This window comes from Canis lupus, chromosome 12 (genome assembly GCF_003254725.2).
Source record: "Canis lupus dingo isolate Sandy chromosome 12, ASM325472v2, whole genome shotgun sequence".
Classification (NCBI taxonomy): Eukaryota; Metazoa; Chordata; class Mammalia; order Carnivora; family Canidae; genus Canis; species Canis lupus.
Window position 1 is genome coordinate 46,149,846 of NC_064254.1, and position 27,739 is coordinate 46,177,584.

The following is a 27,739-nucleotide window of genomic DNA, read 5'->3' on the forward strand; positions in this document are numbered from 1 at the left end:
TGACTCCAGAGAAAGGAAGAATCTGTGTTCTTTAAGAAGTCAGACCTCAGGTCATTCTCCAGAGTGGCTAATGAGTACAGCTGGTATAGAAACTAAAAAGTTGCTATAGGAACCTTGAATTCTTCAATGTTTCCTGGCACACAAAAACAAATTGAAGGATGGGCAAACATTTTAATGATCCAAACGTGGAACAAATTTTTTGGCCTTACCTTTGATCTTGCCTAACTGCCTGAAATTTCTCCCATAAAGTAGAAACCATAATATGGTCTAGAAAAATGTATAAGCAGCTCAAGTTAACTAATATACCCATCACTCATTCTTAATCTTGAACTTGAAACAGTAGCAGAAAGTAGTACCCAGGAATCTATGCTTATTTCTTTTACCTTCCCCTTTTGATCCATATTCTAATTTTTTTTGCTGCATACTCCATTAATAATATTTTTTAAAAAAGATTTTGCTTTTTTATTTGTCAGAGAGAGAGAGAGAGAGAAAGAGAGCACAAGCAGGAGGAGCAGCAGGCAGAGGCAGAGGGAGAAGCAGGCTCCCTACAGAGCAGGGAACCTAATGTGGGACTCTCCTAGGACCCCAAGATCATGACCTGAGCCAAAGGCAGATGCTTAACTGACTGAGCCACCCAGGCAACCTTTAATAGAATCTTTTACAAAGATTTTATTTATTCCTTTGAGAGAAAGTGAGAGCGGGAGAGATCACAGAGGGAGAGGAAGAGGGAGAAGCAGACTCATCGATGAGCAGGGAGCCCGATGTGAGGCTTGATCCCAGGACCCTGAGATCATGACCTGAGCTGAAGACAGATGCTTAACCGACTGAGCCACCCAGGCACTCCCATTCATAATATAATCTATGTGAGTAGAATAAATTAAGGCTATTGAAAACTCACCAAATCATTCAGCCTAATGAAGAATTAAGAAGTCTAAATAGTTTGGAATGAAGTATGAGAAGCTCCACAGACCTGCTCTTCAGTGAAAATGGTGAAAATGATTTTTTAAAACCTACTTATCAAAAGGACCTGCAAATGTCCTTAAGGGCATATAACAAATATTTATTCAAGAAAACATATTAAAACCTGGTAAGAATAGTGAGGCTCTTTGGTATTTAAAGGAAACCTACACCCACATCCCCTTTCCTGCTCAGCAAGACAGAAACTCTTCCGCAGAGTGGTAATGCCCAGAATATAAGACACTCTCCCCTTAACTCCTGGTCAGAGGGTTATCTTCTTTAGAGGAAAAACTTCAGCATTTCTAATCCTGCTCCTAGCTAACTATGGCTGAGGCTAAGTTCTGGGTGAATATTGTCAATATTGCTGGCTCTTTTCTTCTTCCCATTCCTTCATGTAATGGAGGCTCTATCTTGAGCAAGACACTGTACAGAATAGTGGGGCCCTGAAAGCCATTACCTGAGTTAATTGGACAGTTGTGGGTCAGTTGGTGCCCCAGGGCCTTATTAAAACAATAGAGCAATCATTGAGCAATTAGTGGAAAGAGATAGTCAAAGAGAGCCACACTGAAGCCACTATCATCCTTGGGTGACTCTGGGTATACCCAAGGCTGTGCTCTCTGAGAATCAACATCAGAGTCTTCATGCTGTGGGAGGCAATAACTAAATAAATAAATTAAAATAATCCAGCTAGTTACTAAACATAGTAAACAAACAAACAATAACAAGTGCTGGAAGGCAGGGGCAGTACGTAGAGTTGCTACAATATATTATCTCAAATGACCAGTTTCAAACAAAAAAATCATGAGACATGCAAGGAAACTAAGTCTGACCCATACTCTGAAAAAAACTCCAAGCAATAAAAACTGCCTATGAGAGTGACCACATATTGAAATAAGTCTTTAATAAAGACTTCAAAGCCACTGTAAATATGTTCAAGAATTAAAAGGAACCATGATTAAAGATGTAGAGGAAGGTAAGAATATAGGGTCATATCAAATAGAGAATGTCAATAACAGATACAATTATAAGAAAGAGCCAAATGGAAAGGCTGGATTAGGTAAGTACAACTAAAATGAGACATTCATTAGAGAAATTTAAAAGTAGATTTGAACTGGCAGAAGAAAGAATTAGCAAACTTGAAAACAGATCAATAGAGATTGTGCAATTTGAAGAAGAGAGAGAAAGAATGAAGACAAATGAACAGAGCTTCAGAAATGTGGGATATCCTTAAGTGCATCAACATACATATAATGCCAGTACCAGGAGGAGAGGACTGAAAGGAGCAGAAAAAATATTTGAAGAAATAATGGCCAAAAACCTCCCAAATTTTTTGGAAATCATTAATCTACAGCATTTAGGAAGTTCAATGAACTCCAAGTAAAATAAACACTAAGAGACCTACAAGCAGATGGATCATAGTAAAAACGCTGAAAGTCAAAGACAGAGTTTTGAAAGTAGGAAGAGAAAAATGACTCATCACTTACAAGGGAACTCCAATATGACTGGCAAATGACATTTCATAAGAAATAATGGAGACTGAGAGGCAGTGGGATAACATATTCAAACTATTCAAAACCCAAAACTACCAACCAAGAATCCTATATCCAGTGAAGCTTGCTTTCAAAAATGAAGGTGAAATAGAGGCATTTCCAGGTAAGCAGAAACTGAGAGAATTTGTTGCTAGCAGTTCCACCTGACAAAAATGCTAAAGGAAGTTATTCTTCAGGCTAAAAGTAAGTAACCCCAGATGGTCATTTGAATACACATAAAAAGACAGAGCACTCATGAATGCAATTATGTAATTGTGTAGTTAGAAGGGAATATGAATATATATTTATTTTACTTTCTTAACTGATTAAAAAGCATTGTATAATATGTATATAATATATTGTTGGACCTATAGCATGTAAAAATGTAATATATTTTCCAGTAATGTAAGAAAAGAGCTAGGTGGGAGCAAAGCTGTACCTGGCCAAGGAAATAACCCCAGATGGTAATTTGATTCTATAAAAACAAATTACGAGATCCAGAAATGATAAATACGGATAATAGAACAATATATAAACTTGGTCTCCTCCTTTCTCTGTTTATTCAAAATGTATAAAATCATGATTAAGAATTTAGTATTGAGCTTATAACATTTACAATGTGATATATACAACAATAAAATTACAAAAAGGAGGAAAAAATATATAAAACACTGGAGCTAAGTCTGTATAAATCAGAGAAGTTAGCATATATATAGTCAGGTCTAGAGCAGCCACTGATATGAATAGTAAAATAGTACAAAATAGTAAAAAATAGTAAAAAAAATCATTACAATGTTAAAATGCTACATTAGAGGATATTTCCTCCTGCAAAAACAAGCATTAAGGAAGAATGGACAGTAAAATGGACTAATAAATGTAACCAAGGAGGTGCAAGACTTGTACATTGCTGTTGATAGGAATGAAAGAAAACCTGAATAACTGAAAAGACATACACAGCTCATGTTCATGGATTGGAAGATTTAATATTGTTAAGATGTCAATAGTACCCAAATTTATTTTAAGATTCAGTGCAATCTTTTTTGTTTGCTTGAGTTTTTATTTAAATTCCAGTTAGTTAACATATAGTGTAAAATTAGTTTTGGGAGTCAAATTTAGTGATTTGTCACTTACAAATAACACCCAGTGCTCATCACAACCAGTTCCCTCCTTAATACCCATCACCGATTTAGCCCATCCCCCTACTCACTTCCCTTCCAGGAAGCCTGAGTTTATCTTTATATTTAAGAGTCCCTAGTTAAGTATACTTAAGTTCCCTATTCTTAATTGTTTGCCTCTCTCTCTTTTATGTTTTTCCCCTATGTTCATGTTTTTTTTTTTGTTAAATTCCACATATGAGTGAAATCATATGATATTTGCCTTTGTTTCACTTATTTTGCTTAGCATAATACACTCTAGCTCCATCCACATCATTGCAAATGGCAAGATTTCATTCTTTTTTATGAGTAATATTCCATTGTAAGTGTATATACATATGTACTTATATACTATATCTACATATATACTTTATATCTATATCCATAACTACTTATCTTCTTTAGCCATCAGTTGATGGACACTTGGGCTGTTTCCATATTTTGGCTATTGTTGATAATGCTGCTTGTGCATGTGGCCCTTCAAATTAGTATTTTTATATCCTTTGGATACTACCTAGTAGCACTATTGCTGGGTTTTAGGGTAGTTCTATTTTTAAATTTTTGAGGAACTTCCATACTGTATTCCAGAGTGGCTGCACCAGTTGGCATTTCCACCAACAGTGTAAGAGAGTTCTCCTTTCTCCACATCCTCACCAAGCATCTGTTGTTTCCTGTATTGGTAATTTTAGCTGTTCTGACAGGTGTGAGGTGCTGGCTCATTGTAGTTTTGGTTTGTATTTCCCTAATGATGAGTGATGTTGAGCATATTATCACGTGTCTGTGTTAGGCATCTGGATGTCTCCTTTGGAAAAAAGTCTTCTGTCTTCTGCCCATTTTTTAACTGGGTTATTTTTTGAGGGGTTACTCAGTTTTATAAGTTTTTTATAGATTTTGGATACTAACCATTTATCAGTTATGTCATGTGCAAACATCTTTTCCCATTCCAGAAGTTGCCTTTTAATTTTGTTGATAGTTTTCTTCACTGTTAAGATGCTTTTTTGGGGGACGCCTGCATGTTCAGTGGTTTAGCACCTGCCTTTGGCTCAGGGTGTGATCTGGGGATCTGGGATTAAGTCCCACATTAGGTTCCCTGTGAGGAGACTGCTTCTCCCTCTGCCTGTGTCTCTGCCTCTCTCTGTGTGTCTCTAGTGAATGAATAAATAAATAAATAAAATTTTATTTTAAAAAAAGAAGCTTTTATCTTGTTGAAGTCCCAATAGTTAATTTTTGCTTTTGTTTCCCTTGCCTCTGGAGATATGTCTAGTAAGAAGTTACTCCAGCTGAGGTCAAAGAGGAGCAACTTCTTTGACCTCAGCTGGAGCTAGGATTTTGGTCCTAAGATTTTGATGGTTTTCTGTCTCACATTTAGGTCTTTCATCCATTTTGAATTTATTTTTGTGTATGGTGTAAGAAAGTGGTCCAGTTTCATTCCTCAACATGTTACTGTCCAGTTTTCCCAATACCATTTGCTGAAGAGACTCTTTTTTTCCATTGGATATTCTTTCCTGCTTTGTTGAATGAATTAACCATATAGTTGTGGGTCCATTTCTTGGTTTTCTATTCTGTTCTATTAATCTATCTGTTTTTGTGCCAGTACCATAATGTCTTGATGATTACAGCTTTGTAATATAGCTTGAAGACTTTAATTTGATGCTTCCAGCTTTCCTTTTCTTTTTCAAGGTTGCCTTTGCTATTTGGGGTCTTTTGTGGTTTCATACAAATTTTAGGATTGTTTGTTCTAGCTCTGTGAAAAATTGCATTAAATGTGTAGATTGTTTGGGTTGTATAGACATTTTAACAATATTTATTTATCCAATCCATGAGCATGGAATGTTTTTCCATTTCTTTGCGTCATCTCCAATTTATTTCTTAGGTGTTCCATAGTTTTCAGAGTACAGATCTTTCACCTCTTTGGTTAAGCTTATTCCTACGAATCTTATGGTTTCTGGTATAATTGTGAATGGGATCAATTTCTTGATTTCTTTTTCTGCTGCTTTATTATTGGTGAATAGAAATGCAACAGATTTCTGTATGCTGATTGTGTATCCTATGGCTTTATTGAATTCCTGTATCAGTTCTACCAATCTTTCAGGTTTTCTACATAGAGTATCATGTCATCTGTGAATTGTGAAAGTTTGACCTCTTCCTTGCTGATTTGGATGCCTTTTATTTCTTCTTGTTTTCTGTCTCATGAGGCTAAGACTTCCAGTACTATGTTAAATAACAGTGATTAGAGTGAACATCCTTGTCTTGTTCCTGACCATAGGGGAAAGACTTTCAGTTTTTCTCCATTGAGGGATATTGGCTGTAGGTCATTCATATATGGCCTTCATGATGTTGAAGTATGTTGCCTCTGTCCCTGCTTTGTTGAGGATTTTTATCAAGAATGGATGCTGTATTATGTCAAATGATTTTTCCTCTCCTCTATTGAGAGGAGTATGGTTCTTATTCTTTCTTTTATTAATGTGGTGTGTCACATTGATTGATCTCTGAATATCGAACCACCCTTACAACCAAGGAATAAATCCCACTTGATCATGGTGAATGGTTCTTTCAATGTACTGTTGGATTTGATTTGCTAGCATTTTGTTGACAATTTTTATATCTGTCTCCATCAGGGATATTGGCTTTTAATTCTTTTATAGTGGGGTCTTTGCCTGATTTTGGAATCAGGGTAATGCTGAGCTTGTAGAACGAGTTTGGAAGATTTCCTTCCATTTTTATTTTCTGAAACAGTTTGAGAAGAATAAGTATTAATTCTTCTTTAAATGTTTGGTAGAATTCCCCTGGGAAGTCATCTGGCCCTGGACTTTTGTTTGTTGGAAGTTTTTTGATTACTGATTCAATTTCTTTGCTGGTTATGAGTCTGTTCAAGTTTTCTATTTCTTCTTCTTTCAGTTTTGGCAGTTTACATGTTTCTAGGAATGTATTCCTTTCTTCCAGATCGCCCAAATTTTTAGCATATAGTGTTTCATAATATTAACTTATAATTGTTTATATTTCTGAGGTGTTGGTTATGATCGCTCCTTTTTCATTTGTGATTTTATTTATTTGGGTCCTTTCTTTTTTCTTTTTGGTAAGTCTGGCTAGAAGTGTATCAATTTTATTAATTTTTTCAAAGAACCGGCTCCTAGTTTCATTGATCTGTCCTACTGGGTGTTTTGTTTGTTTCTACATAATTTATTTCTTCTCTAATATTTATCATTTCCTCTTCTGCTGGCTTTAAGCTTCATTTGTTGTTCTTTTTCTATTTCCTTTAGGTGAAAGTTTGTGTACTTGAGGTTTTTCTTGTTTCTTGAGGTAGGCCTGTATTGCTATATACTTCCCTCTTAGGACTGCTTTTGCTGCATCCCAAAAGTTTTGTACCATGTTTTTGTTGTTGTTGTTGTTGTTTTTTAAATTTCTTCTTTAATTTTCCAGTTAACCCATTCATTCTTTGGTAGGATGTTCTTTAGCCTCTATATATTTGTGGTCTTTCCAATTTTTTTCTTGTGGTTGACTTCAAGTTTCATAATGTTGTGGTCAAAAAATATGCATGGTATGATCTCAATCTTTTTGTACTTGTTCTGGCCTGATTTGTGACCCAGTATATGATGTATTCTGGAGAATGTCCCATGCACACTTAAACAGAATGTGTATTCTTCTGCTTTAGGATGAAATGTTCTGAATATTATCTGTTAAGTCCATCTAGTCCAGTGTCATTCAAAGCCATTATTTCTTTGTTGATTTTTGGTTTAGATTATCTGTCCATTGCTGTAAGTGGGGTGTTAAAGTCCCCTCATATTATTGTATTTTTATGAATGAGTTCCTTTTTATTTGTTAGTTGTTTTATATATTTGGGGTTTCCAAGCTGGGGGTATAAATATTTACAATTGTTAGATCTTCTTGTTGGATAGATCCCTTTATTATGTTATAGTACCCTTCTTTATTTCATGTTACAGTCTTTGGTTTAAAACCATTTGTCTATTATAAGTATGGATACTCTGGCTTTATTTTTATGTCTATTAGTGTGATAAATTGTTCTCCAACCTCTCACTTTCAATCTGCAGTTGTCTTTAGCTCTAAAGTGAGTCTCTTATAGGCAGCATTTAGATGGGTCTTCTTTTTTGATTCATTCTGATACCCTATGTCTTTAAATGGAGCCTGTAGTCCATTTAGAGTCAGAGGGATTATTGATAGATTTTAGTTTAGTGCCATTTTATTACTTCTTAAGTCATTGTTTCTGTATATTTTCTCTGTTCCTTTCTAGTTTTTGTCAGTTTTGATCTTTCTTTCCCACTCAAAGAGTCCCCTTTAATATTTCTTGCAGGGCTGGTTTAGTGGTCACAAACTCTTTAGTTTTTGTTTGTCTTAGAAACTCTTTAACTCTCTTTCTATTCTGAATGACAGCCTTCTTGGATATAATATTCTTGGCTGCGTATTTTTACCTTTCAGCACATTGAATATATCATGTCACTGTCTCCTGGCCTTGGAAGTTTCTGTGGACAGGTCTACTGTTACCTTTTTGTCTTCTCTTATAGGGATTTCTTTTCCCTTGCTGCTTTTAGGATTTTTTCCCTTATATCTATATTTTGCAAATTTTACTATGGTATGTGTTGCTGTGGTCTGGTTTTATTGATTTTGATGGGAGTACTCTGTGCCTCCTGTATTTGGATGTCTGCTTCCTTCCCCAGATTAGAGAAGTTTTCAGCTATAACTTGGTCAAATAGACCTTTTGCTCCTTTTCTTCTCTCTTCTTATTCAGGCACTTTTATGATACAAATGTTATTATGCTTTATGAAGTCACTGAGTTCCCCAAGTCTACATTCATGAGCCAATATTTTTCTTTTCCTCTTGTTTTCAGCTTCGTTATTTTCCCTAATTTTATCTTCTATATAATTTATTCATTCCTCTACCTTTCCATTCTTGTGGCCATTACATCCAATTAATTTCACATCTTGGTTATAACATTTTTTATTTTGGCCTGTCTAGTTTCTTTTATCTCTGCAGTAAAGGACTTCCTAGTGTCTTCTATGCATCTATGCTTTTTTCAAGCCCAGCTATAAATTTTGGATCATGCATATTACTTAAATCTGTTTCAGTTAGATCTCTGGCTGTGACCTTTTCTTGTGGGATTAATTCTTCCATTTTGGCATTTTGTTGAGGTCTGTGTTTTCTTTTTTGTGTTAGAAAAGCGTGTTGTTTCTCTGCTGAGAGTAGTGGCTTTATTATGAAGAGGTCATATACTTTTCAGAGCCTGGTGCTTCAGGAATGGTTTCTAGTGTGCTATGTGCACTCTGCTGCTGTGTTTTGACTGCTCTTTCCGTAGGTCAGTACTCTACAATTTCTCTTTGCTGCAGTGGGGAGTGCTTGGACCTTTTCTAGTGTGTGGTGAGTTTTAACAAGGTCTGCTGTAGTCTGTTTGTTTAAAGGGGCCTGATACTATTTCCCTGAGAACTGAAGCTTTGCAGCACACTGTGGTCAGTAGACTTGGTGTGTGTGCAGAGATTGTGCTGATCTTCTATCGAAGGAATGCACAGCACTGCTTTTCTGGCATACTTGCCTGAGAAAAGAAGCACCTGCAGAGGTTGGTGTAAGTGATTTAAGCCTCCACTGTTGGCACTGTGCTTACCAAAGCTAGTTTATGCTTGAGGTACAGGGGAGGAAAATGGTGCCAGCCCTCTCCCTCCTCCCTGGACAAAGGTGTTTGGGCCCATCACTGTCTGGGAAGCTCTTACAGAAGAGTGAACAATCTCCCTTTTTGTGTCCCAGGGATCCCTCAGATCCCTGCCTTCATTCTATCTGTGTCTGGGCCGTCTGCCCACCTGGCAGCACAGTACACCTGTGTTTAGTCCAGGCAGGCTGGCTGAATTTTAAACTCCAAACCTTAGGACTGGACATGGTATAGAGTGCACTGGTCCTCTTGGGGAGGGTCTTGATGTATTGGGGCTGGTGCAGAAGAAGTATTTCACCAACATATAGAAGCTTGGAATTTTGAGTAAAGCATAGCAAAAATTAGGTGTCCAGGGTACCTAACTTCAGCAGGTATCTCTGTCCATATACTGAGGGGCAGGGGAGTATAGTGGTGCAGCTCTTTGTCCCCTGATAGGCAATGTTGCCTCTCCCAGATGCACTCCAAGAAGGGAAAACTATCTCTCCCAGTGCATTCCAGGGTTTCTGCCATCTTTCTCCACAGGAGGGCTGCAGTGCCCCTAGGCACAGACCTCAAAAACTTCGGTGGTAGAGCTCCACTGTTGTAAAAACTCAAGATAATCAGTCCCTCTCATTTTTCCAATCAAATGCTTAGGGGAAATGTTTTCCTTTTGCGATCCCCTGGGCACTTCTCTCACTCTCTCTTCTCTCCGCCCACCCCCTTCCTTTCTCCGTCACCAGGGCTCCCTCCTCTCCATAGCACTAGCCATCCTTTTCTCCCACAAATTGTGTCTCTGCATATCCTACCTTCCATGATGTGGCCTCTTCTCCATGTTTAATTGTGCAATTTGTTCTGTCAGTCCTCAGATTGACTTCTTGGGTGTCTGGAATGATTTCATATTTATCTAGCTGTGTTCAAGGGATGAGACAATCATAGGGTCCCCCTACTCTCTGCCATCTTAGCTTCTATCCAGTGAAATCCTTGCCAAAATTCCAGCTTCCATTTTTGCAATAATGGACAAACTGATTCTAAAGTTCATATGGAATTATAAGGGACCCAGAGTAGCCTAAACAATATTGGAAAAAAGAGCAAAATTGGAGGACTCACACTTCCTGATTTACTACAAAGTGACAGTAATCAAGACAGTGCAGTATTGGCACAATGATTGATATATACAGGCATACCTCATTTTATTGTGCTTCACTTTATTGCACTTTGCAGATATTGCACATTTTACAAATTGAAAGTTTGTGACAACCCTGCATCAAACAAATCTATTTGTGCCATTTTTCCAGCAGCAGTTGTTCACTTCATGTCTCTGTGTCACATTTTGGTAATTCTCACAATACTTCAGACTTTTTCATTATTTCATCATATTTGTTATGGTGATCTGTGATCAGTGATTATGACTTGTTGAAAGCTCAGATGATAGCATTTCTTAAGTTATAAAGTATTTTTAAATTAAGATATGTAGTTTAAAAATAATTCATTTATTTATTTGAGAGAGAGTTCCTGAGCAGAGGGGAGGGGCAGAGGGAGATAGAGAAGCAGACTCCCCATTGAGCAGGGAGCTCCATTCTGGGTCCAATTCCAGCACCTGAGAACACAACCTGAACTAAAGGCAGGCACACTAGCGACTGAGCCACCCAGGCACTCCAAGGTATGTAGTTTTTTAAAGAAATAATGTTATTGCACACTTAAAAGACTACAATATAGTGTAAACATAACTTTTTTTTTAAAACCTACCTTTTACATGAAATGGGAAACAGAAAAATCATCTGACTCATTTTATTGCTTTATTTGCTCTTTTGGTCTGGAACCAAACCCATAATATCTTCAAGGTCTGGCTTTAGATTGGTGGAACAAAATTGAGAGCCCAGAAATAAATCCACATGTCTATGGTCAACTGATTTTTTCCAAAACCACTCAAGGGAGGAAAGAATAATATTTCTAATAAATGGTACTGGGGCAAAGTGGATAATTATTGGATCACTTCACGTTATAAAGAAAATTAACTCGGGACGCCTGGATGGTTCAGTGGTTGAGCATCTGCTTTCAACTCAGGGCATAATCCCAGGGTCCTGTGATCAAGCCCCACATTGAGCTCCTTGTGGGGAGCCTGCTTCTCCCTCTGCCTATGTCTCTGTGTCACTCCTGAGTAAATAAATAAAATCTTTTAAAAAATAAAGAAAAATGAACTGCAAATGTATTAAGGTGTAAATGTAGGAACCAAACTATAAAATTCAAAGAAGAAAACAGAGAGTTAAATTTTCATGACTTTATTTATTTATTTATTTATTTATTTATTTACTTTTCATGACTTTAGATATGACAATGGATTCTTAGATGACACTGAAAGAACAAGCAACAAAACAAAAAATGGGTAAACTGGATTTAGTTAAAATTTTTTTAAAAATTTGCTTCAAAGGACATTATCAAGAAAGTGAAAAAAAAAATCCACACAGAAGTGGGGGGAAATATTTGTAAATCATATATCTGATAATGGACTTATATCTAAAATATAAAAAAAACCTCTTACAACTCAGTAATAATAGACTAAATAATTCAGCTATAAAATGGGCAAAGGATCTGAATAGACATTTCTCCAAACAAAACATACAAATGGACAATAAGCATATGTAAACGTGGTAGACATTATTAGTCACATGGAAATATGAATCAATATCATGATGAGACACCATTGTTCATTCACTAACATAGATTCAAAACCATGAAATAACTAATTTTGACAAGGATGTAGAGAAATGAGATATTCTATATCTCCTGATAAACTAGTAACCTAGAAGGTCAAATTGTGAAATTCATTGTATATGAAGCAAGAAAGAATAAAGAGATTAAAAATGATAAATATTAATAACAAAAGATATATATAGGAAAGCAATATAAATGACAACATCTGGAAAATAAGAGTGCCATACAAAAAAATATGGAAGAGAGAAGATATTTGAGAAAATAACAGCAAGGAGCTTCCCCGAATTAAAGAAAAATACTTCAGATTGTAAGTGCCTAAAGAATGATACATAAGGGATAGGTAAGGGATAGGTAAGGGAACAGGATAGGTAAGGGAAAACCTATACCTAGATACATTAACATGAAGCCAAACAAACCACAGATTAAAGGAGAACTTTAAATATTTCTAGATAGAGCAGAGTAGCTATTCAGGAATAAATACAATAACTGACCTCACAGAGAGAGAGAGAGGAAAAAACAGTAGTAACTGGTAGAGATAAAAGCGAATATTGCAAGTTCCATGCTGTGTGAGGCTGGAGGCCCCATGCTGCTGGGAATATTCTCCAGAATATGACAAAAATTGATATTTGAGGGCAATTTTATGTCTTATTAGGCTTAGAATAGTATCCACCACTTACATAGCCCTTTAGGGTTTACAATGTACTTCCACATCCTTAATCATATGACAAGACTGGGCTGCTTTAAGTACAAAAAGGCATGTGCAGCTAAGGAACACCTCAGTCATGTTTGGATATTATTAATTTGTTCTAGGTTCATTTGATTACTTCTGTATTGAAAGAAATATGCTACTATCCTTAATAAGAACTAAATTCTGGCATGTAAATTTCGTAGTTTATTTTTGTAGTTTAGGAAGTAGGTCATGGCAGATTATTGGAACACACAGAACAATGTTATTTCTAAAAGTGAATGTTGAAAATATATTAACTGCTATTATGGGCTGGTTTCCAGCATTTATAAGCATTTCCCTAATCCCTCTGCCTGATTATAAGAGACTAGATTATAGACAAGTTTTCTTCTTTTTAAAGATTTTATTTATTTATTTGAGAGAAAGAGAGCACAAACTGGCAGCAGAGGGGAGAGGCAGAGGGAGAGGGAGAACCAATCTCCCTGCTGAGCAGCGACCCAGCCCAGCATGATCTCAGAATGCTGGGATCATGACCTGAGCCAAAGGCAGAGGCTTAACTGACTGAGCCACCCAAGCTCCCTGACAGGTTTTCTTCTAATTAAAAAAAATGTCCCCAGATGTAAACTTTCCTCAAGAAATTGCTACACTCTTTTCTTTTTTCTTTTTTTTCTGTTTCTGGTTTATGCTATGTAACATAAAGTCCTTCAGGTTTGTCCATGTGCTACACTCTTTTCTAAAATGATTGTACTATTTTACATTTTACATAGTGTATTAGTCTGTGCTCTCCGGAGAAACAGAACAAATAGGATGTATACACATATAGGAAGAGACTTATAAGTCATTAGCTCATGATTAAGGAGGTTGAGAAGCCCCAAGATCTGCATATAAATATTCCTTTCAGATCTCCAACTACAGAAAGCGTTACTGACCAACAGCCCTAGATGCTGCACTGTGAAATTCACTCCTACATTGCTTCCAATGGACTGATCCTAGACAATGACTGAAAATGGCAGGGGTAATAAGTCAGACCTATGCCTTGGAAATGTAGAACTCTACTGACCAGTGAACTTGTCTTACGAACCCCCCTGACCACCTTGCTGAGCTTCTCTTATAACTGCACTGCATTCTAAGATGCTTCCACTCAAACTTTCTCCCTTTCATATCCCCTTCACCTGCATTGCAGTGTGATGGCTCTTCCACACTTTCCAAGCTCCCTCCCCATTTTCTTTCATAGGCATGTGTCTGAACCTACTTTTTAGAGCACCTAGACTAATATAAAATTATTTATTTATTTTGTGCATTGCAGACTTAATTGTTAAGGAACGAGTTGACATCTGCTATAATTTTACAAGCAGAATATGAAGAAAAAAATAACAGAAGAAATGTTGAAAAAGTCTCTGAAGATGAAAAGTGGACAGCAGGATGGCCATTGACTTGGTAGAGCAGAGGAAGTTTCCACCTGAATCTGTACACAGGATTCATGAAGCAAGTTGCCAGTTGACACAGAATCCTAGAAAGATGTGAGACTCAGAGGTAAGCAGAAGACAAGGTTGAAGTTCAAATCTGAGATAGGAAAATCCAAAAGTCTCTGGTCACAGGAAATACCAGGTATAGTAGAAAGGGGGAGGGAAGGTTAAGTGATGAACTCAAGGGAGTTAGGGAGAATTTTTACACTGGTGAGACTTCTAGTTCCTATTTGCTTTGCTCCCAGATCAGTGACTGCCAAGCATCAACCTGAAGACTGGTTAGGGCTAGAGAACTTTGTTGGCCCTAGAGGGATACTGATATTTGATGTTTATTCGATTGAAATCTGGTTTTGTGATGTGCCCTTAAATATATAGATATGCAAAAGCCCTGCCTATGTACTTTGAATTTCCAATCAGTTTGTCCATACCTAAGTTGAAAATAAGACCTGATAGACAAGTATCATTCAACATTTTGGGAAAGGTTTCACATGAAAGGCAGATGAAAGCAACTAACTATATAATTAAACAAAGGAAACCACGGAAAACAGAAATTAGAGAGCGGAAGAAACTTTACATAAGAAAAGATACTGCTCCTGTGAAATAAGAACAGGATGGTAGAGAAAAGGAATGATCAGAACACAGGAGAAGGCTCTGGGATGTAATAATATATGTTTCTTCCAGAACCCAACCAAATAAATAAAGAATTCAGAAGGAGGATGGGACGATAACGCTGAGGAAATGACCCAGAAAATAGAACTAAAAAAAATGAACAGGTGTTTGACTATTTAATTGGAATTTTGGAAAGGGAGAACAGGTAAAATTATGGGTAGGGAATTATCTAAGAAGTAACATAAGACGTTTTTAAGAACAGAAATCTAACATAGAAAATAAAGACACTATGATGAAATTTCAGAACACCAAGAATAAAGAAAAGATCCTTTAGGATTTAAAAAGAGAAACTAGGTCACCTTTAGGTCAAAAAGAGAAATTAAGCTTTTAAAGGGTTGGGTATCAGTATGGTACTGAATTTTGCAAAAGCAACTCTGATTGCTAGAAGATAATGGAACAATGCTCTACCAAGGCATCATGCCAAAATAATCTTCCTAATACTTAAAAATGGCCACCACACCCTTGTTAAAAAATTTTCAGTCTTTTCCCATTATGTGGGGTTAGGGTCTATGATCCTTGGAATGTGTATCAGATTATTTCACAGTCTGAATCAGGAGTTTTTCTCCTGTTTCTCTTTACTTTTGGGCACATAAAAAACTGAAGTTATTGTAGTAGGCAGGATATATGTCCAATGTTTTCCTGAATATCTTGTGCATATCTTCAGCTTAATTTAAGCCTGAGAGAGAGTCACAGAGTGTTATAGACCTCTTCTCATTATTCAATGCACACTTCAAATGTCACTCTTGAAGTTTTCAAGTTTAATAATGTCCCTTATTTAATAAGAAAACAAGGATATAAGGAAAAAATCTGTTAAATTGAAAATAGGGTAGGCTTGTAGAATTTGTGCTCCTCTCCCTATCCAAATTAGGCACAATTAACCACTCTGCCATGATCCTATAATGTTATTATAATATTAAAATAAAATAAAACAATCTCTCCTATCTGATACTATCACATTACAATATAGTAATTTGAACATGATTTTTATACCCCCCCCCCCAATTTTGAGCTCCTTGAGAACATGGTTTGTGTTTAATTAGTCTTTGTATCCCAATACCTACATTTGTGTCTATGTAAACTGATACTAAGTAAGTATCCCTTAAATTGAAAGGAATTAGTAAACATTCTACAGTAAAAAAGCCAAACAAAATAGCTTCAATAGGGCTTATAAGGAGTGTCTGATATCTTTCCCAACATGATGAGTAGTGGTTGCTTAATAGTTTCATATGAAAATTCAGGTTTTCTGGAGCACCTGGGTGGCTCAGTAGTTGAGTGTCCGCCTGGCTCAGGGCGTGATCCTGGGGTCCTGGGATTGAGTCCTACATCAGGCTCCCCACAGGAGGTCTGCTTCTGCCTCTGCCTATGTCTCTGCCTCCCCCTCTGTGTCTCTCATGAAAAAATAAATAATTTTTTTTAAAGAAAAAGAAAATTCAGTTTTCTTTGGTCTGTGAACACTATTCTATTTCTCTTATCCATTAGCCAGATGTGCTACATCAACTAACTAAGTGAAGGGTTATATATCCCTTCTGATAGATGAACACATATTCCTTTCAATATAGGGTGCCAGAGACACGATCATATTCTCCCTCTTGTGTTTCTTTTTTCCAGGAAGTTTGCTACAAGAAGGACAAGAACAAGGATATATGGATGAAGTTAATTAAGTGAAAATCGGGTCACTGTGGACTTTTATAAAAATGATGTATCTTTATAAAAACAATGTAATTTTCTTCTGCTTGGTATAGTTATAATTCTAATATCACAGGCATCATAGACTTTAAAAAAGGACAGGTACATTTATTTTGGGGCAGTGCTCTGACATTTAAAATGATAGAAAACATGTCAATTTCTAAAATGAAAAAACTTTTATAAAAATGCAAATGAAAAATTATTTCAGCTTCCTAAATCCAGAATAAAAAAAAAAGAAAAACAAGGGCTATTTTCTTCAAATGTTGAGCAGCATCATGTTTGAGAGAAGACAGTTAATTTAAAACATTAAGGAAAAATTGATGGAGTTGTTAATGGAAAATGGAAGATTACAGCTTTTAGTGACATGTTAGACAAGCACATTTAAACAATTTAAAAGTACTTTCCCCCTACAAGATCACTTATGTCTCATTTCTAAGTTGTTAGTGTCTTTAATTCATTCCAGCTGCTTCTGATTAGTTCATCTTTTTGAAGCAATGTAGTTTTATTGTGATGAGTGAAATGTATCTTTTCTCATGCACATAAGAAGCAGCTCTCAGCAAAACCCATAAAGTGTCCTTATGATAATGTCTATCCCATTTTATTAATCTAAGTTACATTTCAGATGATGAGAGTATCACCAAAAATGAGGACAACAAGAATGAGATTTTCAAATGACCAAGCACGTGTGTGTATGTGTGTGTGTGTGTTAAATCAAGGAATATGTGTGCCATATCCTGTTTTATATTAGTACCATGTCACCCCAAACAGTAGAGGACTGATGCCAAGCTGCTGGAGGAGACCCAAATAAGGAGTGATGGTGATAGCAATGCCTTCTCAGCTGGCACAAAACATGCTGGAGGCAATGAGAATTTCAGCCTCAAGTGCCCAAGAATTGTCATGTGTGAGCTCTAGGACTAGGTTTTACTGTTTTTGTTTTGTTTTGTTTTGTTTGTTTTAATCAGTATTGTCTTTATGAGACCTTTCCTGAAGGAAATATTAGGTGGCTTCCAAAAAGTGATTATATTCCTGTACAATCTGATGTGGAGTTTTGGACCAAAGTTGGATTACCTTTGGAGAAGAAAGGTGGTACATAAGTGATTCTCAGAGCTAGTGGAAGTATCAAAAGAACATCATATCCTCCAAAATATATCCAAATCATTGTCCTGCTCTGTCAGTGTTTAGTGCTTCTACCCTACCTGAATGCTATAATTGCACACTTGAATAGCCTCTCAGCCATGTTTCCACACTTGTTTTCTTGCTTCTTTACAATCCACTCTCCCCATAGCAACTAGAGGGATATTCTTTTTTTTTTTTTTTAAGATTTTATTTATTTATTCATGAGAGAGACAGAGCGCGTGCGCACGCGCGTGAGCGAGGCAGAGACACAGGCAGAGGGGGAAGCAAGCTCCCCCTCTGGAGGGAGCCTGATGTGGGACTCGATCCCGGGTCTCCAGAATCACACCCTGGGCTAAAGGCGGTGCTAAACCGCTGAGCCACCGGGCTGCCCGAGGGATATTCTTAAAAACAAAATTACATTACTTTCCTTTTAAAATCCTCCAGTGCCTTCCCATCTCACTTAGAATAAAGTCCAAATTCCTTGTGATGGCCTTTAAGGCCCCACATGGCCTGACCCATACCTCTCCAACATCATCTTCTGCCATGGTCTCCTCTGGCCACAATGACTTTCTTGTGGTTCTTGCCTATGGTTTTAAAGTATGCTGTTTTTCCTCTGCCTGAAACATTCTTTTTGCAATCTTTCCTGTATTTGAGTCCTTCCTTCTTCCTGTCATTTAGGTCTTAGCTCAAATATCTGAAACCAACCTAAATGACCCCCCTTCCCCATCTCCTCCATCCATTATCCTCTTATTTTTTTCATAATATATATTTGCTGTTATAGTATCTACCTATCTGCCATCGGTCTCCCTCCCCACCCCACTAGAATGTAGGTTTTATCAAAGTTGTGGAATTATCTGTCAAATTGTCCTTAGCTCCCAAACACTGACAACTTCATAGAGACACTCAACAAAAGTCATTAAATTCATTGTGTAGGAAATTTTCACAGGATAATATACATATCCTGTGGAGGTCTATCCTCCCTCAATGTACTTAGCAAAAACAAAATAAAACAACAAAAAAACAAACAAAAAATACTCAACAGCACTGTCTCTGCCTCTGTTTCTGTCTCAGTCTCTGTCTCTAACTCTAGCTGTCTATCTCTCTTGTCTAAACTGTGGTTATCATACTATCTATGCTCTGTAGGTGGAAATCCTGCTCTTCTCTTGATCAGATGGTGCTGAAACAACCCTTTTGGTGACCCACGAGCTGCTAGACTAAGTCCACTTGTCCATCAGCATCAGAATAATGAATGATGATCCCTTCCCTCAAAGAACTTACTATCTTTAGGAAAGGTGGACAAATGGATAGAAGGTTCAAGGAGAGGCAATTATAATAGGAGACTCAGGGTACTAAGATGGACACCTCCTTGGGTTCCCTGAAGCCTCAGCTACCTCCTAAACATGAGCAAAGATTCTAGGTAAAGGAAGTAGGGATATTTTAGGTAGAAGAAGATTTAGGTGGCTTACATCATTTTTACAGGGTTCATAACTCATTCTAAATTGGAGCTTCCACTTTGAAAGCATTAATTTAACCAAAATCAATCAAACAACAATCTAGCCATGTCATGTCCTGAGACTGTAATTTAATAAGAAAAGACCGAGGTCTGGTTCAACTGTTTTCACTCGGCATCCTCCCCTCTTTGGAACTTGAGATGATCTTTGTAGCACTCTATCTTCTTTCTTCCTCAATCTTCTGCCCACAGGTGGATATTCTGTCCCTTTCGTCTCACCCCCATTTTTTCCTCTAGTATAATCCCAAACCCTTCAGCAATATTATTAACTCACCTCCAGTGACTTTAGTCTTGCTCCTAAGACAGTTATCAGCATTTCCTTTAAGTTGTGATATGAGATGACTCTATTTTCAAGGGGTTATTTTTCCAGAATCAGGTTCTTTTTTTTTTTAAAGGCTTTATTTATTTTTTTTAACACACAGAAAGAGAACACAAGCAGGGAGAGTGGCAGGCAGAGGGAGAGGGAGAAGTAGGCTCCCCACTGAGCAGGAAGCCAGGTGTGGGGCTCTATCCCAGGACCCTGGAGTCATGACCCAAGCTGAAGGTAGGTGCCCAACTGACTGAGCCACTCAGGTGCCCCTCCAGAAGCAAATTCTGAGAAGAATCCAGTTATATAAAAAATTATAGAGAGGTGATCCCAGGAGGCCCTGAGTGGAGTGAGCAAATGACCCCAGGGAGAAAAGGATGCCAATAAAGAAAGCTATCCTGAGCAGGCTACAACTGTGGGCAACTGGGGCTTTAAGCCCTTTGGGACTCTGGGAGACATAGAACAGGTCTCAGGATTGTCTCCTGAGGGGTGAAGAAATAAGTATTTCTATACCAACTCTCATCTGTCATTGCTCAGGGGCCACCCAAAGGGTCTTAATTCCCTGGAACCTGTGGTCGCCAGGACCCCTCATACAACAATGGGCAGGTGCCAGCAGAAAGAAGCTCTCATGCCAGTTTAGGAGAGAGATGAGCCCTAAAGGTATCATCAACAGTATGTGAGACACCAAACTCCTGTTGCCTGGACTTTCTTCATGACTTTATTCTTCTCACTCCCTCACACTCAAACTATGTTTGTTGAAGCCACTCCAATAATCCATTTAACCACAAATGTCAGTGCAACTTAAGAGCTGAAGGCTTAGTACCCAGATGCTACCTGTACAATGTCTAATGCATCCATCCCTTTGTTTTTTCCCTTCTCAATTCAAACCTCATTGTGCTAAGTGAAATAAGTTAGTCAGAGAAAGATGAATACTATAAGATCTCACTCGTGGAATTTAAGAACAAAAACAGATGAACATATGGGAAGGGGGAAAAGAAAAAAAAGGAGAGAGGGAATCAAGCTGTAAAAGACTGTTAGCAATAGAGAACAAACCAAGTGTTGATGGAGGGGAGGAGGGTGGGGAATGGGCTAGATAGGTGATGGGCATAAGGAAGGCACTTGTGATGAGCTGGGTGTTGTATGTAAGTGATGAATCACTAAATTCTACTCCAGAAACCAATATTATATTGTATGTTAACCTAAAATTTAAATTAAAAAAAGAAAGAATGGCAGGAAAAACTAAAATAAAATAAAATTTCAAATTGCTACATTCAGAAATACAGCTACAGAAAACAAACAAACGGGATCCCTGGGTGGCGCAGCGGTTTAGCGCCTGCCTTTGGCCCGGGGTGTGATCCTGGAGACCCGGGATCGAATCCCACGTCGGGCTCCCGGTGCATGGAGCCTGCTTCTCCCTCTGCCTATGTCTCTGCTTCTCTCTCTCTCTGTGTGACTATCATAAATAAATAAAAAAAAAAAAAGAAAGAAAACAAACAAACAAGCCCTCGTGGACTCTCCCAGGACTATGGCAGCAGCCTCCTAATTAGTTTCCCTGCTTCCAGTCTCTCCAGGCTCTGCTTCTTACTGTTGCCAAAGTAATGTTCCTAACACAGAGCTCTCACTTGTGTTCACCCTGCCCTCATTCACAAAACCTTTTGGAAGTATGGAATTGATGCTCAGTTTAGCATTTTAGATTTTTGAAAATAATGGCCATATCTATAGTTGCAGCTTTCTGGTGTTTCCTTAGAGTTTATGCACATTCCCTATCACTCTCATTCCCCAAGCTTGCTCTGTATTTCCTCATTTGCCAGTCTTTGTCCCATCTGAAATGCCAGCCCCACCCTACCCCTCCCATCATCTGTTTGTTGAAACTGTAATTTTTTCACAATTTCCCTCAAATGACAGCTCCTCCACAAAGCTCTCTCTTGTTTGCCTCTTGTGGTATTTTGTCTTTTCCCGATGGCCCTTGTCAGATTTTGCCATCTATTATTGTCATTCCCTTGTTATGTTATAAGGCCCTAGTGGAAGAAAGGAACTAACACACAGTGCTTTGCACAAAGAAAATATTTCTGGTATTCAATTATATACATAATATAAATTATTGCCAGAGGTGTATTTTCAAGTATACATTCAGCTTATCAATAGATTTTAAATATATACAAAGGAAATATGTTTTGCTCAGTCAGATGTAAATGGGATTGTCTGACTTGTCTCACTCAGGTGATGGGCATTTTCACAACGAGTATTATTATAAAGCATTAAGTAGAAGTCCCAACATCATTAAATGTGCTACGGATTCCAGGTGCTGTATCAAATATCACAGAAATGATTAGCTCATGGATAGGTGAAGGCTAAATGACTTTTTCTGAATTTAGTTGCAGGAATTAAAATACAGAAACAAACCCTCTCCCCTACTCACAGTGGCCACATCCTTCAGCTGCCTACTGTAATCATGTCCCCAAGAAAAAGCAATCTCTGCCTTAAAGGCTGGGTCAAGGAAAACTCTGGCCACGAGTAGCATCTGCCTTGGGTATCTACATTCTCTATGACAACTCTTTGGTTATCCTCTTTTGGAGTCACCCTCTTCCTCTGTGCCTGTTTTCTAGTGTCCCATCATTGATTAGTGCTCTGTGTTTCACCTGCAACTGAACCACCCAGGTACTCATCACTGGCAAGCTGTCCTATCTTTACAGGGATGTTAAATCAAGAAGGTGTGCTGTTGCCACTTGAGAAAAAGAAGTACCTTCTGTCTTAACCTCCCCTGTAGTGTGTGGACGACCTGTACCAGAATAATTTTTTTGTAGGAATACTCCCTAAAAATTCAGATTCCCAACTTCTACTAACATGACTACAAAATCACAATCTTTGACGGTAGAATCCAGAGTCATTCCAGATGATTGTTGGAACTTCAGTTCCCATTTCTAGTGTGTGGCTAAGTCTGGTTGATTCTACCTCCTAAATTTCTCATATGTGCATCTCTTTCTTCCTATTCATTGCCTTGATTCGGATCCTCATTACTCATTACCAAGACCATTGTTTTGGTAATAGTCTGAGAGTTGCTTTCTTGGAATTAAGTCAGACCCCACCTCCCTACAGTTTTCTATCAGTGGAATAGTCTTTATTAAGTCTAGATATGATTGTGCTATACCTCTTGTTAAGATTTACTCGGAACTTCATCACTTTTGTGATAGGAGCATCAGTGCTTTCTACCTGCTTTCTGCCAACTTTTATAGCACCACTTTCCTGTGCTCTTCTTCAGGTATAGCAGGCTCTGGCCACACTGAACCAGTTGAGCTGTTGCTTGATTGAGAATTTCCTCTCTTCCATACTTGAAGAGCTCAAATTCTTCCCTTGTGACCCAATCTAAACCCAGTCTTACTGCCCTTGAGAAGCCTTTGTTTGATAAACTTTCTCTTCCTCAGCTAATTAGCTCTTCCACCTCCGTACTCCATCACCTTATGTAATGACTTTACATGTGTATTGGATAAATAACCAAATATCACACAATACACATCATTATAATGTGAGCTCCTTGCAGTGAGAGACACTATAAAACCTATCTCAATGTGTCAGCAACTAGGCCATCTTAGTTCATAATTCTACTTGGTAAATGTTGTTGGAATACGTGAACAAACAGGAACATTTTCAAGAGGTTTCAGATCATACTAGGAAGGGCCACGCTAGGCAGGTTGGGCATTGCACAGGAACTCCTGGCTGAGAGGATGGTGGTAGCTTGATTGTGGGACTACATCAGCATGGCTGTGGGAGAATGGAATAGTCCAGAAAGCCTGGTATAGAACAGCAGTAGCTCCGAGTTTAGGAGAAAGGTAAAGAAATTATTCAGCCATAGACTGGAAACTTGACCCATTTTAAAAATGGAATTAAGAAGACAGAGAAAATTCCTTAATAAATCAGTGGCAGAAAAAAAAGTGAACCTTTTGTTGATAGTCATGAACAGTGTATTGAACCATGAAGGGAAAACATTGCTAAATAATATCGCATACTTATAATGGGTCAGACACTGTATTGAAGTATTTTATATATCTTATCTATCTTATTTCATTTTTTATAGTAATCTCAGGAAAAAAGATAATATTCCCACTGTACAAGTGATAAACTCTCTTGAGATCATCATTAGTAATTGGCCATGCTGAGGTTTGAGTCAGCTTTCCAATTTGTAATGAGAGGTCTTTCTACCAGAGAAAAGAAGGAAACTTGAGTGTTAGTTATGATTCTTTTAATTAGATGTATGAACTTAACCTTTGTTTTCCTCAGTATTTCTTACCTGTAAGATTCTTTGATTTAATTGTGGGTTATCTGTTGTTTTCAGCATTTCATGGTACAAAAATAGTCATTTTATCTGCTACTCAATCCACCCAACATATGATAGGCATTTAAATATTTGCCAAACACATAAAGGAAGGGAGGAAGGAAGAATGGAAGGAAGAAGGAAGGAGGGAAGGAAAGAGGAGGGGAGGAAGGAAGGAATGTTGTCAATGACATAGAAGGCTTTTTTACCTTTGGGTACATAATTTAATTAGGGACAGACAGGTTATCTGAAGGGTGAGGTATAGTCATTAAATAATTAGGATTATGCCCTCAGATCTATAATATCCCTCACAGTTTCCTCCCTAGCAGGAACAGTGGAACTTTCTATGACAGAAAACAAAGTACAGCTGATTTTATTATTATTTTAAAAATTTCTCTTCAGTTTATATGTAGAAATTGATATTATACATAAATGCTAATATAAATAGTATTTCTTATAAGGTAGGTCTAGTGGTGATTAACTCCCTCAGTTTTTCTTGACCTCAGGTCTCTTGTCTAAAAAAGTGAAGAAATGGATGAGTGAATAAGCTGTTCTAAGATCTGATCTACAGCCAGGAATATAAGATTTCTGTTGAGAAGCAAAACCCATAAGATAGTAGTCACCGTTGCCTCCCATTTCAGAGCTTGCCATCTCTATCAGAGTGAAGCTGGTATAGCTCCTGCTGCTGTGGCTTCTGAATGCCAGCTACCAGTAGAGCAAATTTCTGTCCTTTGGAGCCCTTAGTAGTCTCCATATGTCTCCTTCTAGTAACCCTTTCTTACTACTCCAGTAAATCTCCAGTAGGTACATGAGATCCTCTATAAGTCAAGAATACCTAATATTTTCTTTTCAGGAAGGAATATTCAAGCCTAGGATGTAACATTTTATGAACTAGGTTTAAACCAGGTTGGTAAACAAATTATACAAGAGACTTCTGAGAAGCTATTCTCCAGGAATAACTGGAGTAAACACTTAAAAAACTCCAATTAGTTGGAAAGATTGAATATTATTTCTGTCTTTTGAGTATTTTATGTTTCATAGGAGCAATGTCATTTGTAGGAATCATTTTGTTATCTCATATTATGTTCCATAGTAATTTATTAAGAAATGCTCTAGATAGAGCCTTTAAGACCAAAAGGAATCCTACGGCTCAAAGGAACAGTTTGCTTTCATCAATATCTAGTATCCACTTAGTACAAATGGAGTAAATAAACAATTCATTAGATTCTTACTCTATGGCTTCAATGTATGATTCATGAAAGAGCTTGAATATTATCACAGGTTTCATAGCTCAGGCTTGTCCTGGGGGGGTGCACAGACTAAACAGTAGGCAAGTAGACTGTATAATCTCCAAGAGCATTCCAGCTCTGACCTTGAAAACTTCTCTGTCCTATGACAGTTTAAACTCTTTTTTGGTGTCAGTATAGGAGAAACCTTCCCATCCTCAGACATACTCATGCACAAATCCTCAGGACCAGCTTGAGCAGTTGCTAAAACACTTTTGGTTAAGCAAGTGAAAAATGAAAAACATAAAATTCATAAGAGACTTTCAGAACACCAGATCTGAAGTTTTTTCTTTTTTGCTGGTAGGGAAAGTTTTAGGAGCTGGAAGGCACTGAATCTATGATGGAGGATGGGGCAGGGAGGGCAGAGTGATGCCCCTGGAAAAGAGGAGAGAGTGGAGATCTCACAGTTCTGCCTGTAGCTGCTTATCCTCCTTTGTGCCAAATGAGCTGTATGGCTAAAGAGGGGATAGATTGTTTTCATCATTCAGGACACATAAGACTGGGCCTGACTATAGTTGGCCCTAAGTGAGAACCCTTCAGGTCCACTTTTATAGCTCTATCCTTCACTAAGTCTTGTTTCTGAGGGATTTGGAGCTTAAAGTTTCTACCAGTTAGGCAGATATTAAGCACTTACTCCTTTTCTGAAATATTATTACACAAATGTTCAAACATATATCAATGTTGAAAGGACTTTACAATGAGTTGAATATCACTATATCCATCTCCTGGATTTCACCATGGACACTTTATACCATCTCCTCAGTGTCTTTTTTTTTTTTTTTTTTTTAAGATTTTATTTATTTATTCATGAGAGACAGAGAGAGGCAGAGACACAGGCAGAGGGAGAGTCTGGATCTTTGCAGGGAGCCTGATGCAGGACTTGATCCCCAGACCCAGGATCAGGCCCTGGGACGAAATAGATGCTCAACCGCTGAGCCCATCCAGGTGTCTCTCATATCCTCATTCTAACCTGTGGGAGTTCTTCCTGGCCACCAGAGCCACTAGCCAGCCAACCTGTTCTCTCCTTTCTGCAAAGGTTTCTCTTTTCACATGGGTGCCTGAGAGTGTACAGTACATGTGGGGCATCTGAATGTAGCCAGGATGAGAGTGATGACAGCTCACCAAGTTCACACTAATAGAGCTCAAAAAAGAATATGTAGAGATGATTGAATGAACATGAAGGAACCAGTCTGACTTTTATGAAGGCGAAAGAGCTGTCTGTCCCCAACAGGAGGAAAAAGACGAGATGCAAATATGAGGTCTTCCTGAGTTTGAAAACTCTTTTTGGTTTTTCTACGAATCAGTTTATCTCAACTAAAACCTTAAAAAGAATTATAAGAGGGGTTAGATGTAATATTTGCCATGTGAAATACTGCTGTGTGGGTGTTCTTTGTCCTGTGAGAGCCTGCCTGTTGAGGCTTCAGAAAGCTCAGCACAGGACCCAGTGGCAGTCCTTCCACAGTATGCCCCAGAATGTCCCTGTGTGCCAGAGTTAGGAGGAGAATGGCAAAGGAAGACAATGACCACTTCAGGGATAACAAAGCCTGTGCTGAGTTTATTTACTTGCCTGATGAGGAAACAGAGTCCCCTGAAAAAAATTCTCTGTGTTGTTCACTGAATGGGGAAAAAGTCAGGATGGTTTGTGTGTTAGAAAATGAAAAGTTTCATTCTGGGGAGGGCGGGATGAGTCCTAGAGTCCATACGTGGCTGATTCATCAAGTCCCATTGCACACTGACTAGGTAAGACTCTCCAGTTGGGTCCAAGAGGATTCTGGCATTTTGGGGTGTTCAAAGTTTTTATCACTTATCCACTTTGGTGGGTGGCTTCAAGTTCATAGTGTTTAAGAGCTTCAGTTGTGGTGAAACAAAGCATTCCATTTTGTTATTGCCTAGATAAATTTTTCCTTTCAGAAGTATAGCTATCCCCAAATTCAGAAATTTTCAAGCATTATATCTACTTTTCTTTCTCCCTCCCTCCCTTCTTTCTTTCATTTTTCTTTCTTCCTTCCCTCCCTCTCTCCTTCCTTCCTTCCTTCCTTCCTTCCTTCCTTCCTTCCTTCCTTCCTTCCTTCCTTCCTTCCTTCCTTCCTTCCTTCCTTCTTTTTCCTTTCCTTTCCTTTCCTTTCCTTTCCTTTCCTTTCCTTTCCTTTCCTTTCCTTTCCTTTCCTTTCCTTTCCTTTCCTTTCCTTTCTTCTTTCCAATGGAAACTTTTTTCCAAATATATTCTTATGCAGAAGTCCAACATGTAAAACAGAGAAAAACAAAGCTATCACGGTTATAGGGGACACAGGGGGTTTGAAGTCCCCTTTACTCAGCACCCAGCCTGGCTCCCCACCCATGTACCTGGAAGAGGAATGCTAGGTGGTGTATGGTCTTGGCAGAACATGAAGAAACCAAAAAGTCAAGGGAATTGCCGCCAGAAAACCTCATCATTGTTATTATCATCACCATCATCCCAACCTCAGAATCAAAGGGTCAAAGAAGTTCAGGCTTCTAGGGAGCCTTGAAGGTTCTTTATTCTCTCACCCTTCAACCTTCTAACTGAGCAAAGGTATAGCCTCTGCTTGCATTAACAGTGACAGGCTCCCTTTCTCTGAGAGTCCCTTCTCCTCCATCAACTCTGAGCACTGTGCCTGTGAACAAGCACTGTGTGTCTATGGCAGCAGACGTCACCTGTACCCCTTCACATTCATTTCTGAAGGATCACACAGAATGAATTTA

The 27,739-nt window shown here is 38.0% G+C and overlaps 1 long non-coding RNA gene across 3 annotated transcripts in view; it reads left to right on the plus strand.

The window, feature by feature from the left end:
- Window positions 1–16,536, plus strand: part of LOC112658451 (uncharacterized) — a 58,402-nt gene extending 41,866 nt beyond the window's left edge. For all 3 annotated transcript variants that reach the window (XR_003135713.3, XR_007401288.1, XR_003135715.3), the window contains 2 exons: window positions 13,976–14,202; window positions 16,413–16,536. This is a non-coding gene — a long non-coding RNA (uncharacterized LOC112658451). The remainder of the gene's footprint in view (window positions 1–13,975; window positions 14,203–16,412) is intronic.
- Window positions 16,537–27,739: the final 11,203 nt, after the last annotated feature.